Source organism: Macaca nemestrina, chromosome 7 (assembly GCF_043159975.1).
Source record: "Macaca nemestrina isolate mMacNem1 chromosome 7, mMacNem.hap1, whole genome shotgun sequence".
NCBI classification, from domain to species: domain Eukaryota; kingdom Metazoa; phylum Chordata; class Mammalia; order Primates; family Cercopithecidae; genus Macaca; species Macaca nemestrina.
Genome location: NC_092131.1, coordinates 156,815,015 through 156,831,504, shown reverse-complemented (window position 1 = coordinate 156,831,504; position 16,490 = coordinate 156,815,015). Strand labels below are relative to the sequence as shown.

The following is a 16,490-nucleotide window of genomic DNA, read 5'->3' as shown; positions in this document are numbered from 1 at the left end:
AGAAGGATTCAGGTACTTGTGTCTTTCCTTAGCTAATCTACCTCCTTCAATTTCCCAATTCTCTGAACTCAGAACTACTTGGTCGTCTTCTCAGTCTCCATTCCTATTTTCTCCCCGGTTTTCCAAACTTGACAGAAAAAGGAAGCTTCAATAAATTGTTTCTTGAACTACAGATGAATATTACTCCATGCCTGGTTTATTTCTGAGAGGCAGCAGAATGCAATGGTTGGTAGCATTGGACGCCAGATTACTTGAATTCTGATTCAAGCTCTGCCAGTTATCACTAAGGTGATTTTGGACAAGTTCCTTAACTTCTCTGTGCCTTGGCATCCTCATCTATAAAATAAGGATAGTGAGACCCACCTTATAGGTAAAGATAGTGACACTGCTGTAAAGGGATTATCTGTTTTCTGTTGCTTATAACAGAATATGTGAAACTGGGTAATTTATGAAGAAAAGAAAGTTATTTCTTAAGAGTTACAGAGGCTGAGAAGTCCAAGGTAAAGAGGCCACACCCGGTGATGGCTTCTTGCCAGTGGGGACTGCAGAGTGCAGGGGCAGTGCAGGGCATCACATGGTGAGGGGCTCAGTGTGCTAGCTCAGGTCTCCTCTTTTTATAAAGCCACCAGTCCCTCTCCGTGATAACCCATTAACTCATGAATGGATCGGTCCATTCAGGACGGCAGAGCCCTCATGACCCAATCACGTCTTCAAGACCCCATTCTCAATATTGCCACACTGGGGATTAGGTTTCAACATGAGTTTCCGAGGCAGCATTCAAACCACAGCAGGGAACAAGAGTGACTGCTCGCTCCAAGTCTAATGTAAGGTTAGCTATTAGTATTAGTTGTTACTAATACTATACTTACTATAATGCTATAGTAATAGTATTATAGATTATAGTAGTAATAATATCATTACTACTATTTAGGAACCTGAGTTCATGGCTATCGATTTGTTGAGTAATATGTGAAATTCAGTTCACACAAGGAAGCATGAGAGAAGGGGGCTCTTTATCTCCCTCCAGGGCGGCGGCCAACTTTTTAATTCGGTTTTTAATTCTCAGGTTCCTACTTAAAGTAAACTTGGCCTAAACTCTCCCTCTTAAAGGGCTTCTCTGTAAATGCGGGAGGCATGCCAATCTCAACACCGGTGTCTGCAAAACACTGTCAAAGGCAGGAGGGAACAGCAAAAACAAGTGCTCACTGCGTCCTGGATAAACGCGACGGGGCGAGAGGCGCTGCCATGCGAGGGCGGAAGTGATCTAAGCGGGTGTGGGTCGCCCTGGTTGGGTGAAAGGGCCAGTCAATCCTGGGAGGCCCAAAACGGGGACCAATCGCTCCTCGGCTCCGCCCTGGGGGCGAGGAAAACACGCCCACCCCGCGTTCTGGCTGGTGCCACGGCGCACGCGCGTTCCTGCTGCAGGTAGTCTACCCGGGTCCTGATCCCGGACGCAGAGAGGAAGAGCAGGGGGAGCGGAAGAGTACTGAGAGAAAAAGACGGAAGGTCGTGGAAAAACGCTGTGTTGGGCGAGGAGTAGTAGCTGGGATGAGGAGAGGAGAGAGACAGGCTGCGTTACCGAATGGGCAGTCTGTTATCTTAAAGTACGCCGTAAAGCCTCTCTTTTGCCTGTTGTTTTACAGCCTGACCTTTTTGCTTTATGTGTATGGACATCTTTCTAGGCCAGTACTTACAGAGCTGCCTCATTTTATTTATTTATTTGTTTGTTTGTTTGACACAGGGTCTGGCTCTACTGCCTAGGCTGGAGTGCAGTGGCACGATCTGGGCTTACTGCAGCCTCCACATCCCTTCAAGCAATCCTGCCTCCACCTCCCTAGATGCTGGGTCCACAGGCATGTGCGAATTTTTTTTATGTTTTGTAGAGACAGGGTCTCGCCATGAACGTTTGTGTCTCGTGAAATTCATATGTTGAGATTCTCCTCCAGGGAGATATTAGGAGATGGAACAAGAGGGTGGAGCTTTTATGGGAGGGATTAGGTCATGAGGGTGAAGCCCTCATGAGTGGAATTAGTGCTCTTATTAAAAAGGCCTGAGAGAGGTCCCTTACCCCTTCTGCCATGTGAGGTTACTGTGAGATGATGGCTGTGAGATGATGATGAGGAACTGGCCCTCATCAACACCAGATCTTCTAGTGCCTTGATCTTGGACTTCCTATCTCCAGAATTGTGAGAAAAGAATTTCTTTTGTTTAAAAGACGCCTGGTCAAAGGTATTTTATCACAGTAGCCTGTGCAGACTAAGACAAATAGTTTCTCTGTATCTCTACCATAAATTTCTTATATTTCTTTTCAGTGGCACCTGGCTCCATGTCCTGTATATGTCTGACTCCTAGAGGCCAGAGGTAGGCTCCGAAGGATGGGGTTAGGGCATGGGTTAGGTCCAGCTGGTAGTTGATGAGGGTGGCCTGAGGGATCCAGACAGGAAGCTCCGTGCTGTGTTTATGGTATAAGGCCAAAGATCAGAACTGATGGAGCCAAATCTGTTCTCAGGTGTTGGGAGTAAGGTAAATCCAGGAACGGGGAACTAGGTCATCATATCGTTGTTGTTTTTTTTGTTTTTTTTTTTTTTTTGAGATGGGGTCTCACTTTGTCACCCAGGCTGAAGTGCAGTGGCGCCATCTCAGCTCACTGCAACCTTCACCTTCCAGGCTCAAGTGATCCTCCCACCTCAGCCTCCCAAGTAGCTGGGACCACAGGTGTGTGCCACCATGCCTGGCTAATTTTTGCATTTTTGGCAGAGATGGAGTTTCACCACGTTGCCCAGGCTGGTCTTGAACTCCTGAGCTCAAGCGATCCACCTGCCTCGGCCTTCCAAGGCAACTGCACCCAGCCAGGTCATCAAATAGTTTCAACACAATTGCCAGACACTCAGGATAAATGTCTGTCGTCAACAGGAAAGCATAGTTTAGGAAATTGATTCAAAATTACCTAAATAAAATATATGTTACCTCTTATATTTTATTAGACTGATTAACTTTGATCAGTTTCTGTTTTTAAAAACTCAGCTCTTGCTTCCAGACAAGCAAATGGTGTATTTCTTTAAAGCCCAAAATTTACTTTGTCATTGTCTCAAGGTTCATGCCTCTCACATTCATCAGTAGATTTCCCTTGACTATGAAAATCCTTTCCATAAATTCGAAGCAGGAATCAAGACATAATATTGAAGCAGTGTAACAAATATAGAGTGGAAAGTTTTTTTTGCTGAAATCGTATTTCCACTTGTCAAGAGCTGTTGTTCCCTGAAGGGAGGTAAACATTATGACTGTGGCATTGAGTGCCTCATTAAGAAAAATGGGAGGAGAGAGCCCTGTTTTCCATGGTGACAAGATTCAGATTTGAACTCTTCATTAAATGAAGAATATTTATTTATGATTAACCAAATTCAGAGGACAGTGTCACAAATTTCCCACAGAAGAGATATTCTTCAGACACTTGACAGTTGAGGGCCCCTGTATTCATGGTTTCGGAAGCAAATGTATGACTCTGTGAATGGGCAAACTGTCTTTGAGCTATGTGACTATAATTTATGGAACAAAAACCAGTATCAGTTTATTTCCTTGGTAGATTTCAGAGACAAGCTAAATATTTAAAAGAATGTTTTAGGGTGGCTAGAGAATGGAAGGCATTATCACTAGTCCTATTTTTATAAAAGCAAAACACTCCATTGCACAACTCTTTGCTGCCTAGATGGTGATCACCATTCTTGTGGACTAACTGCAAAGCCATGTGCTACCTGGCTGCCCCATGCGGCTGCGGACCACAGCTCATGGCACTGTTGAGCTGCTTAGATTTGGCTGACTGCGCCAGCGTGTGCGACTGAGCACAGTGGCGCTAAACAAAGGCTTAGAAGGGGTGGGGAACATGCTGCTACCAGCCATATCGTGTAAGAATCACACACACAAAATTCACTCAATTACTATTCATAATGATAGCTAACATTTACTGAGTGCCTACTAACTGCCAGGCATTGGATATTGATTGCCCAAATTCTCACAAAAACTCTATGAGGTATCTCACAGTCATAAAGCCACAGCCACAGCCCCTGCTGCTAACCTGCCCCCACACACCGAGAGGCCCCCGTGGGGTACTGACTCAGGAGGAAAGACTGAAGCACATTGGCCAAAATGCACTGCAGAGGCTCTGTCTTCCTGAGACGCTTCCTGGAGGAGTGGGTACTACAACCCGGAAGTGTGGGAGAGTTCATGTCTAGGGTAGGGTAAACCTTGACCACTGAGAGACAGGAGACAAAAAGAAGCCAGCACTGTTCACCCTTCCTCCCATGAGAGTCAGTGGCTTCATAGGTACTCTGTGGAGATGCCCTGGAAGGCCAGGCAAGCATCTTTGTTTGCAGTGAAGCTGTGGCCATCTTGGTAGCACATCTCTTTGTTTGGTTTTACATCTTCCCTACCTCACTTCTTTTTTCTCCTCATACTTTCTTCCCTGCAACTTCACCAATCAATAAAGCATCCATCACAAAAATGTGCATACTTTTGCTTCAAACTTTTCTCGAGACTGTAGGCTCAAAAATGCTAGTACCAGGAGTAGTCTTTAAAAGCAGACCCTTAAAGGTGGGATTTTAGAGACTAGCCCACCTATCTAAAGGCAATCAGAACTGTTTTCCCAGTAGTAAATAGGATAGTAATAACCCTGCCATGCAGAGGCATGCATGACAATTACTAAAGCTTTCACCTCCAGTTGACTTGGATGAGGTGCAGATAGAAGATAAGGAATTAGGATATTATGTGGATGCTGTATTTGATCAGTATGGGAGCAATAATAATGATACAGTATGGGGAACAGACTGGCTGCTCTTGAAAGCATTGGAAGTCTTGGGAAAAAAAAATGATAGTTCAAAGCAGCATTTTGCCAATTAAGTAACAATATGAAAGCCAGAGGAGTTCTACGGCAGCCATGAAGGAGACTCATTTCTTTTTTTTTTTTTTTTTGAGACGGAGGGGAGACTCATCTCTTGCAGCAGTAGGTTAGACACTGTTGAAAACAATGAGAACACTTGGACACAGGGTGGGGAACATCACACACTGGGGCCTATAGTGGGGAGGGGGAGGGATAGCATTAGGAGATATACCTCATGTAAATGACGAGTGAATGGGTGCAGCACAGCAACATGGCACATGTATTCATATGTAACAAACCTGCACGTTGTGCACATGTACCTTAGAACTTAAAGTATAATTAAAAAAATAAAAATTGAGTTAAAAAAAAGAAAATTAGTTTCAGGGCGGGGTGCAGTGGCTCACGCCTATAATCCCAGCACTTCGGGAAGTGGAGGTGGGCAGATCACCTGAGGTCAGGAGTTTAAAATCAGCCTGGCCAACGTGGCAAAACCCTGTCTCTACTAAAAATACAGAACTAGTTGAGCATGGTGGTGCATGCCTGTAATCCCAGCTGCTCGGGAGGCTGAGGCAGGAGAATCACCTGAACCGGGAGGCGGAGGTTGCAGTGAGCTGAGATTGTGCCATTGCACCCCAGCTTGGGCTACAAGAGGGAAACTCTGTCTCAAAAAAAAAAAAAAGAAGAAGAAAAGAAAATTAGGTTCAGGATCCAGAATGGCAAAGCTGCTAAAGGGATTGAATGCATAGCTTCGACAAGTTTCCCATGTGAAGGTATTTTCCAGAAAGGAAAAATGTGAGGCGTTAAGACCTGAATAAGAAATATGTGAGTGGATGAGCCTCAAAATCTTGAGCTCCTAATTGTCCCTAAATCTTCCTGACCAGCAGAAGCAGTCCCTTTTCTCTCTTATTTATTTATTTATTTATAATGCTGTCAGCAAAACTCTTTTCTCTTGACTAAGGAAAACAGCCTCCCCTTGCCCATCTGAAATAGGTCATTGCAGAATAACTTTTATTCTCCCCAAGATAAGCCTCCATTCTCTCCCTTTTTTGCCTCCAGTCTGGTAATCTACACCAGAGCTCAGCACAGCCTGAGCAGGGAAGTACAGGTCCTGCTCTAGGAGTTAGCCGCCATTCCAGAGGAAATGTAGGACCTGGAGAATACGTAAGACCTGAGGACTAAACTCTGATTTTTATATCTGCCCAAATTCCTACCTAAGGGGTCTAGGGAGTCATATCCTACAAGCCATAAATTCTCATCAGATGGGTTTTATTTGACCCTATATATCGTGACTTACTTTTCAATCACTCTGGCATAACATTGAGACAAGGAAGAAATATTTAACCCCAAAATGTATTTCCTTACCATACCTTGGAATTGCCCTGCCAAGTCTCTTGTGGGAAAATTACACATCCTGTAGAGAATCCCCTTTCCCCTTTGTTTTCCTTCCTTTCTTTCCAGATCCAGGAGATAATCAGCTAAGAGCCAGGCACCCTTTTAGGTCTAATAAGAAACATTTTATAACCTGCTCTCTCTGAAGTCTGCTGAGAGATTCCTCTGCACAATAAAACTTGGTCTCTCCATAATCCTCTTTGTTAACCTGAACATTCCTTTCCATTGATCCCAGGTCTTCAGATAAACTCAACCAATTGTCAACCAGAAAATGTTTAAATCTACCTATACCCTGAAGTCCCCGGTTTGAGTTGTCCTGCCTTTCTGAACCAAACCAATGTCTTGTCTTTTCTTTTCTTTTTGAGATGGAGTTTTGCTCTGTCGCCCAGGCTGGAGTCTAGTGGCACAATCACGGCTCACTGCAACCTCTGCCTTCTGGATTCAAGCAATTCTCCTGCCTAAGCCTCCTGAGTAGCTGGGATTACAGGTGCATGCCACCACGCCTGGCTAATTTTTATATGTTTGGTATAGATGGGGTTTTGCCATGTTGGTCAGGCTGGTCTCGAACTCCTGACCTCAGGTGTTCCGCCCGCCTCAGCCTCCCATAGTGTTGGGATTACAGGCATAAGCCACCATGCCCGGCCCAATGTATTTCTTAAATGTATTGGATTGATGTATCATGCCCCCCTAAAAATATATAAAACCAAGCTGTACCCCAACCACCTTGGGTACATGTTCTTAGGATCTCCTGAGGGCTGTGTCACAGGCCATGATCACTCATATTTGGCTCAGAATAAATCTCTTAAAATATTTTACAGAGTTTGACTCTTTTTGTCAACAGAATCAGGGTAATATAGGTGGGAGCAGATCTTGAAAATGTAAGACTGGGGAGAAAGAGAGAGTGAGTGCATAAAATGAGGTTTTATAAGAGAGAATTCATTACATGAAGGCATGCACTCATGAGTGGTTATCCAGTGTTTTGGCAAGAGCACTTGAGGTCACTATAAATAGTTTGTTGTGATGTTTCCTTGAAGCTTGGAAAGGTGGTAGACACACCAGAAATAATCTTGGCATTGTACTGGGGAAGAGATCAAAAGTCATAGGAAAGTGAGAACGTTAGAATATATTTACTATGTATTCAGACCTGCTAACCCACCACCTGTCTCTATACTCCAAGAGGCCAGGGAACTTCCTTGTACTAAGGAATAAGAAATACATTGGTGAAAGGAGACCTGTCAAGGCCAAGAGTGGGGGATACTGCCATGGAACATGGATCTCTAGTATCAAAAGGGATGATGGAATTCCAGAATACCAGAAGCCAAATGATAACACCCAGCTAACAGAGCAAAGGTAAATACAATTACCATAATGGGTAGCAATGCCAGTGTGACAATCAAGGTGCCTTGACCCACAAATATTTTTGGCAACAATCAGTAGATTGCTTATTCCTAGGGTGGAGACATATGGACAGCCTTGTAGGATATTATTTAATTTATAAAATAAATGCACGAATTGGTAAGCAGAAGGCTGACATCAACCATCACCATGGAACATTGATATCCCTCAGCTAGTTTCCAAATCGAAGTCAGTTTACAAACCCAGAGCCCATTGATTGAAGGGCAACCTGAGTCCCCTTGAGAAGGAAACTCCAAAACTATCGTAAGGATATACATTAATATTTTTAGAATCCCTCTCTAAAAGGACAAGTGACATTTTCCAAAGACAGCTACACTGGGAAAAGGAGAATACCTAGATGTTCTGAGAGCTGGTATCAGAAATGTTATCATACCCTGTAGTTAGATTGGTGGTTTCCTGAGTCCAGGTGATAAATAGACCCCCTGGCTCAAGATTATATCACAACGTATCCAGAGGTTTTGCAAACTGGCCTTAAGTTTATGTCCCTGGTTTCTGAAAGTATAATTGAGACAGATACACTTAGAATCTGGGAAAATTGTCACTTTGGTTTTCTGACCTGTGAAATAAACTCTTTATGGTAGAAAAGGCCCAATGAAAGCCACCTTCTGCCCCTCGTTAAGATACTAAATCACAAGTATTACCATATCCCAAGAGGAATTGCAGAGATTAGCACCAACATCAAAGACTTAAAGTGGGCTTGTGGCATAATCCTAGCACTTTGGGAGGCCAAGGTGGGAGGATTTCTTGAGCCCAGGGATTCGAGACCAACCTGGACAACATAGGGAGACCTCATCTCTACAAAAATTAAAAAATTAATCAGGCTTGATGGCACACACCTGTGGTCCCAGCTACTCGGGAGGCTGAGGTAGAAGGATCACTCGAGCCCAGGAGGTTGAGGCTGCAGTAAGCTGTGATTATGCCACTGAACCCCAGCCTGGGCAACAGAATGAGACCCTGCCAAAAAAAAAAAAAAAAAAAAAAGACTTAAAAGTGTCCTGGGTTGGTGTTCCCAGTCATATTCCCATTCAGCTAGATAGACAGTGCAGCGGACGTGTGCTGGGCCCAGATTCCCATTCAGTTCACTTGTGTTTAAAAGCACAGATAAATAATGGAGGGTGGTAACAGACTGCCATAAACTTAACTGAGTCATTGCCTCAGTTGCAGTTCCTATCTTTGTTAGAGGGAATCAACACACCTTCTGGTATTTGATATGTGGCTGTTGATTTGATAAATGCTTTATTCTCAATCATGGGTTAGCTAACTTTTCCTATAAAAGGCAAGACAGTAAATATTTTAGGCCTTGCATGCCATCTAATCTCTGTTGTACCTAGTCAATTTAGCTGATTTTGTGTCAAAACAGCAATATACAGCATGTAAATGAATGAGCATGGCTGTGTTCCAATAAAATTTTATTTATAGAAACAGCTGGAGAGTCATATTTGGCCTGGAGGTTGTAGTTTGCCAGTCCCCGTTAGAGAGCCCCATCAATTGGGAGAAGCAAAAGCATTACTTGACAAGAAGAGCAGTACACTTGACAGTCTTGCCTCTGGCCTATGTTAACTCTCCTGATCTGTGTCAAAGTATAGTCGATGGGGATTTTGATTGTCTTGGTAGCTCACAGCACAATATGGTAGTTTCATCATTCTGATTACATTATGCTAATTGGATCTGAGATGTAGGAGGCATCAAGCGCCTTACATGCTTTTGACACATTTACTTCTGAGGTTGTGGTTGTGTTTTCTTGTCTGCATTTTTTTTTTTTTTTTTTGAGACATAGTCTTGCTCTGTCACCCAGGCTGGAGTGCAGTGGCACATTCTCAGCTCACTGCAACCTCCACCTCCTGAGTTAAAACAATTCTCCTGCCTCAGCCTCCCAAGTAGCTGGGATTACAGGTGCGTGCCACCATGCCTGGCTAATTTTTGTATTTTTAGTAGAGATGGGTTTCACCATGTTGGCCAGGCCGGTCTCGAACTCCTCACCTCAAGTGATCCACCTGCCTCGGCCTCCCAAAGTGCTGAGATTACAGGTGTGAGCCACTGTGCCCAGCCTCTTCTCTGCTTTCAATTGCTAAAATGGCAATTTTGTACTGACAGGGATAGGAATTAGAAATTACAACTTTTATAGCCAATTACTGCTTTAGCTTTAAGTCTTAGCCAAAATTTCTTAGAAAACAAGGCCTACAGCAAATGCTTACATGCTAATGCTTTATTAGGAGTACCATGCCAGAGAAGCAAGGTAAAACAGAAGTGTGGCAGGGAAATAGGGAAAACAGAAAGTGTTAGATCCCATGTAGACATATCTACCAGTCCTCATTTCATCTGGCATCTCTGCAGTGTAACCCTTCCAGCAACCCCTTCCTTCTTGAAATGTATGTCTGTTTCCTTTACACACACTTTCTTACCTCCCACCTCTCTTGCTGCCTGTTTTCTGCTTCCTTCATTAGCTCGTTTTTCTCCACTTGCTCTTCACATGCTGGGTATTTTCAGGGATTTTGTCCACGGCCTTTTCTCACTCCCTTACTTATGTCTTGATTCACAAAGCAACTCGGAAGGCTTACATTGTTCTCTTAAGCTCCTGACCCAGAGTTCCAATAGTTTACTAAACATTTCCACCTGCATGTTCCAATGATATCTCAAACTAAATGTGTCCAAAATCCAATTCAAATAACCATACACCGAGCACTAGTCTATGCTCTAAGTGATGTTGGAGGAATATGAAGACAAATGACTTCACACTTCCTCCACGGACATGTTCCTCCTTCTGCATGCCCTGTGTTTTTTGTTTCTTTGTTTTCAGAGACAGGTCTCCCTCTGTCACCCAGGCTGGAGTGCAGTGGAATGATCATAGATCACTGCAGCCTCAAACTCAAGCAATCCTCCTGATGCTGCTTCCCACCACGCTGGCCAATTGTTTATTATGTGTAGAGATGGGGTCCTACTACACTGCCTAGGATTGGCCTTAAGCAATCCTTCCACCTTGGCCTCCCAGTGTGGGCGTGGGCCACTGTCCCAGCATACCCTATGTTTTGTAAATATTATCGGCATTCCCAGTGACCCTGGAAAAGTACTTTTGATCATCCCACCTCTCTTTTCCCCCGGAATCCTATTGATTCTTTCTCTTAACATCTATTCCCTCTGCCTCCTCTCCTCATCCTTTCGCCCCTGTATCATCACAGGTGCTTCCTAATTGGCCTTCAGTCCATCTCTCACACCACTGCCACCAGCTTGACCCTTCTGAGAACAAATCTGATTATCTCAATACCTTGCCTAAAACTCTTCAATGACACCCCATTGCCTATAGGGTAATTGTAATCTCGTAGGCTTGGCAGATGAGGTTCTTTATGATGTGGCACCTGTAAATCTTTCCAGGACTTCCTTTTCCCATCCCTATATTCTCCCCGCTTTCTAAAAACATTGCATTATGCTACTGTGTTCAGAATGCTAGGCTGTTTCCTCTGCCAGAGATGCTCTGAAGCTGTCTCCCGTTCTTCTCTCACATGTCTTCTTAGCAAACTTTTCCGCCTTTTCAGCTCCCTCGTCTCAGCTCGCAGGAGTCACAGGTCCAGCCACAACTTCTCCAGAGTTCGGGTTCTAGTTCTTTACTTGGAGATAGTGTGGAATAGTGGAAAGAAGCCCTGACTTTAGTCTGGTGGCATGGGACTTAAAATCCTGACTCTGCCACCTTCTGTTGGCCTTGTTTTTCTCCGTTAGAAAACTGTGGTAATGGCTGGGTGCGGTGGCTCACACATGTAATCCCAGCACTTTGGGAGGCCAAGGCGGGTAGATGACGAGATCAAGAGATGGAGACCATCCTGGCCAATATGGTGAAACCCCATCTCTACTAAAAATACAAAAATTAGCTGGGCGTGGTGGCGCACGCCTATAGTCCCAGCTACTCGGGAGGCTGAGGCAGGAGAATCACTTGAACCTGGTAGGTGGAGGTTGCAGTGAGCCGAGATCATGCCACTGCACTTCAGCCTGGCAATAGAGTGAGACTCCGCCTCAAAAAAAAAAAAAAAGAAAGAAAGAAAAGAGAAGAAAAAACTGTGGTAACACTTGCCTGGTAGGTAGGCTGTGAGGATGAGTAGCATCCTATGGTGAAGCTCCTGGTAGAAGGTGCTGTAGAAGTAACTTTTTTTTTCCTGTTGGTGAAATTCACTTAGACTTATGAGCATCATCTCAAAGTCAATTTTTCTTTCTTCCCAAAGCAATTCCTCCTCTAGATATGTCTCTTTCCATCAGTAGCTCTGTCATTCTTTTAGCCATCCATGCTGAAAACCTGTCATATTGGATTCTTTTTTAACCAGCTAGATCCTTTCCTTTTTCTTTCCTTTTGCCACCACTCTAATCTTTTTTTTTTTTTTTTGAGACGGGCTTTCTCTCTTGTTGCCCAGACTGGTGTACATGCTGCAATCTCGGCTCACTGCAATCTCCACCTCCTGGGTTCAAGCAATTCCCCTGCCTCAGCCTCCCAAGTAGCTGGGACAACAGGCATGCACCACCCTGCCTGGCTAATTTTTGTATTTTTAGTAGAGACAGGGTTTCACCATGTTGGCCAGGCTGGTCTTGAACTTCTGACCTCAGGTGATCTGCCCACCTTGGCCTCCCAAAGTGCTGGGATTACAGATGTGAGCCACTGCGCCCGGCCCACCACTCTAGTCTTATTTTTCAGAATGTGTGTGTGTGTGTGTGTGTGTGTGTGTGTGTGTGTGTGTGATGGAGTTTTGCTCTTGTTGCCCAGGCTGGAGTGCAGTGGCACTATCTCGGCTCACCGCAACCTCTTCCTCCCAGGTTCAAGCAATTCTCCTGCCTCAGCCTCCCAAGTAGCTGGGATTACAGGCATGCACCACCATGCCCGGCTAACTTTGTGCATTTTTAGTAGAGACGGGGTTTCTCCATGTTGGTCAGGCTGGTCTCGAACTCCCAGCCTCAGGTGATCCACCCGCCTCGGCCTCCCAAAGTGCTGGGATTACAGATGTGAGCCACTGTGCCCAGCCTTTTCAGAATTTTATACTGGACAATTGCCAGTGTCTTCTGGCTGGTCTGAAACACCATTTTATTAATGTCACTCCCTTGTGCCAAAATCCTCAATGAGTCCTTATTAGCCATGGAATAAAGTCTAAATTCCTTAGCATATATTAAAACCCTCCACAATCTGGTCCTACAGTTGCCAGATTTAGCAAATAAAAATACAGAATTCCCAGTTAATTTTGAATTTTAAAGAAATACATAGTTTTTAGTATGTTACATGCAATATTTGGGACATACTTAATACATTATTTGCTGTTTATCTGAAATTCAAATTTAACTGGGCATCCTGTATTTCATCTGGCAAACCCATTTGACCTTAACCTCTCTCTCTGGTCCTATAACTCAATACTCTCCATGGATCTCAGCTACTCTTGATCTATCTTCAGGCCTCATGTTTCTTGTTGCATGTATATTTGCTGTGGGTGCCAAAGGAGAAAAAGCATAGCCTTTGGGATCTTGTTTGAACCTCAGCTCTCTTGCTTACTAACCTTATGACTGGGGCAAGTAATTTAACTCTTCTAATCTCAGTTTTCTCTTCTGTAAAATGTGAACCCTAGTACTGACATAAGAGAAAGTGGTTGTGAGGATCAGATGAGCTATTCAAAAGCCAGCACAGTTGAGGTCTAGTGTATGTACTCAACATGTGACTTCATTGTCATCATTGCTAGCATTTTTGAAAAGCAGATCTGTGTCACCTCTTTCAGTCCTTGGTGATACAGTTGACCGTGATTTGCCAAGAAGCAATGTGGTCTGGGTTAAATTTAGAAGTCATGAAGGCTGGAATGGAGGTCATCTCTCCTGGGTGTGCTTGCCTTACCAGGTCAAGCTTTCTGGCAGCAGGAGTGAAACAAGCTGCACAGCGGGGAGGATCCAGGGACAAGGAGCCGAGGTGGTCTCCTAACACTGGGAGCCATCCTGCCTCCACTGGCCAAGGTTCCTCTACCCTACAAAACCTTTTCTCTTTAGCCGCAGTCCATCACTCTCTTCGTTTGCTTAAGGCCAAATGTCTTTAGAAAGTAGTCACACCCTTGCTGCTTCCATTTCTGCATGTGAAGCTCCATTTATACCCCAGTAACTCTTTGAAACCGTGCTTTCAACCCTCTTTGGTCACCTGGTTGTCGGATTCAGTGTATTCCTTATTGATGTAGTTGGAAATGCTGACCACTCGTCTTCATATGTAGACCTTATGGCATCATCCTCTTCTGGTTCTCCTCCTACTTCTCCAGCTGCTCCTTTTAAGTGTCTTCTGGCTGCCCCTTCCATATGACTCTCCTGAGCAGGATGCTCGTACAGTATGGAAGCCCAGCTCCTCTTGCCCAAAAGTCCATTGAAATAATGAATAGAGTACACATGTAGAGGAAAATGATTTATTGCTACAGAAAACCAAGGTTGAAATCATGTATAAACTAGAAATCTGGGAGGATTTCTTCCAGCAATAATGACGGGCCAGGGTTGAAAGGAGCCAGTGAGGGCTGCGTACCACCCTCCTTCTTGAGCAAGGACAACTTATCTAGAAAGTAAGTAGCAAAACTCCCTGGCATATCCCACTGCCACCATCTAACTCAGAGAGGCAAGGACAGTGTTACTCTGGCAGAGAGGAGGTGAGGTGGGTTGAGGGGCCTGCTGAGAGGCCCACCACCAGAAGTACCTTCTGGTCTTTGTCTTATACTATTATAAGACACTGCTAGCTTGCAGACTGAGGTATGCTATAATTTGAAACAGGCATTAAGCTGATAGCTGAGTGCTGTGTGTGTGTAGAGGCCTGGGAGTTCTTCTCCAGAGAATCAGAGTGGTACACAGACAAAGCTCCCAGCTGCAGCTGTACTCAGCACTCATTACCTCCAGCTTCCCTCCCCTTCCTACCTCTCCCCTTCCCTTCCCTGCCCATTCCCCATCCACCCTTGCTGAGGCAGGGAGGCAGGAAGGGCTGAGCTGCACAGGGGTGATTTGGAAGCTTGTCCACGCCTGTGGTTTGGACGTAGTTTGTCCCATCCAAAACTCACGTTGAAATGTGATTCCTAATTTGGCAGTGTTGGGACATGGGGCCTTGTGAGAGGTGTCTGGGTCATGCGGGCTGATCTCTCATAAATAGATTAACGCCTTCTCTCCAGAGTGAGTTCTGTCTCCAGGGACTGGATTAGTTACTGTGAGAGCAGATTGTTTGGTCTCTGCACACGCCCTCTTCCCCTTCTGCTTTCTATCATGAGTTGAAGCAAGCTGCCTGATCTTGGACTTTCCAGTCACCAGAATCTGAGCCAAATAAATGTATTTCCTTTGTAAATTGCCCAGTCTTTGGTATTCTGTTAGGGCAGCAGAAAACAAAGTCCCAGCTATACCCAAAGACAGAGAACACAGAACACTAAAGTGGAGAGGAAGGAGCTGTGCAGAAGCACACTGCTGTTGCCCACTGGTGCCTGAGAACACAGAGATGGCATACATAGGTGTTGAACAGAGGAGACCACCAACAGGGCAAGGAGACTGCTTACATTGAGCAAATAAGAAAATTGATTGAACAAATAATTCAATATATTTAAGGTATTAGAGATTTGTCACCATTACAGAAGGTGAAATACAGAAAGAAGCTAAGTTTGAAGGAGCGCTGAGATGTTGGATTGGAATTAGAAGTATTGTTATACATTCATGGAAAAGTACTTGGATAACTGCAGAACTCTAGGCACATAATGACTCCACCCAAACTCTGGCACTGAGTGACTGACTGTTGCAGAGGTCAGAGGAGGGTACAAAAGGCTGGTACCCTTGCCTCAAGTGGGAGACAGCCCTGCTGTGTGGTTAATGCTTCAGATCCCTCACCTGTGGATCAGGCCATGATGGACTTTACCTGCGATCACACATCCTGGCTAGGCTCTTTCCCTTACCCTGTTTGTCTTCTCTCCTTCCCTTATAGGTTCTTCGAGGAATTCAGTGCCTTGATAGATCATGTGTACCCCACACCTGCTTTCAAATTCTGTTTTTAGGGAACCCAACCTAAGACAACCGGTAGTAGCCATTTATTCGGGTGGAGATGGCTGATAACTGGAACCAAGTGGAGTCAGTATGGCTGACCACTAATTAGGAGTAAAAAGGGAGGGCAGTGGGGGAAGGAAGGGATTTGGAATGCTCTCTAATTTGCCTTGGGTCTAAAGGGGTACTATTCATTCACTGAAAAATGGAGGAATAGTTCTGGGGTGGAGTGAGGAAGGAGACAAGTTAATTCCATTTTGAACATGTTGACTTGGAGATGCCTGTGGGACACCAGGGCAGCCAGGCAGGCAGACATGAAGAAGGCAGTTGGAGTTTAGAGTTTGGGACAGGAAATCTGAGCTGGAGATCTAGATTTGGGAATTAAAAGCAAATAAATGGCAGTTACAATAGGGGTATTATGTTCATAATCCTGGCTCTATACAGGAAGAGTTGCAAGGTGCTGTGTTGAATTTTTAGGTTAACATGAAGTAGGGCAATGTAGGTCTCCAATCTAATCCCTTTGGCCCATTGTTAGAATTCGAAGCTGGATAATATTTGACCTAGCCTTAAAAAAAAAAATCTCATGTTCCTATTGCAGCCCCGTGTCATCATTAGGATCAAATATAATAAGAAAAATATGAAAATAATTAACTTTGGTTTACAATGAGTTGTAGTCACAGTAATGATGTATATTATTATCATGCTAAAAATAACAAAGCACTCTTACTCACTTCCTCTTGCAGAGCCGGAATTAACTGTTTGCCTAAGGCCCCGTAATGAAGACTGTTAGCATCTAGAATCTGAAAGAACTCTTTTTACC

General features: G+C 44.4%; 1 long non-coding RNA gene across 5 annotated transcripts in view; it reads left to right on the top strand.

Moving 5' to 3' along the window:
- Positions 1–1,386: 1,386 nt before the first annotated feature.
- The window catches only part of LOC105491025 (uncharacterized), a 60,608-nt gene continuing 45,504 nt past the window's right edge, over positions 1,387–16,490 (top strand). For 3 of the 5 annotated variants that reach the window (XR_011606089.1, XR_011606090.1, XR_011606087.1), the window contains exons 1-3: positions 1,387–1,604; positions 1,742–2,361; positions 7,440–7,612. This is a non-coding gene — a long non-coding RNA (uncharacterized lncRNA). The remainder of the gene's footprint in view (positions 1,605–1,741; positions 2,362–7,439; positions 7,613–16,490) is intronic. The other 2 variants (XR_011606091.1, XR_011606088.1) reach the window with 1 other exon arrangement.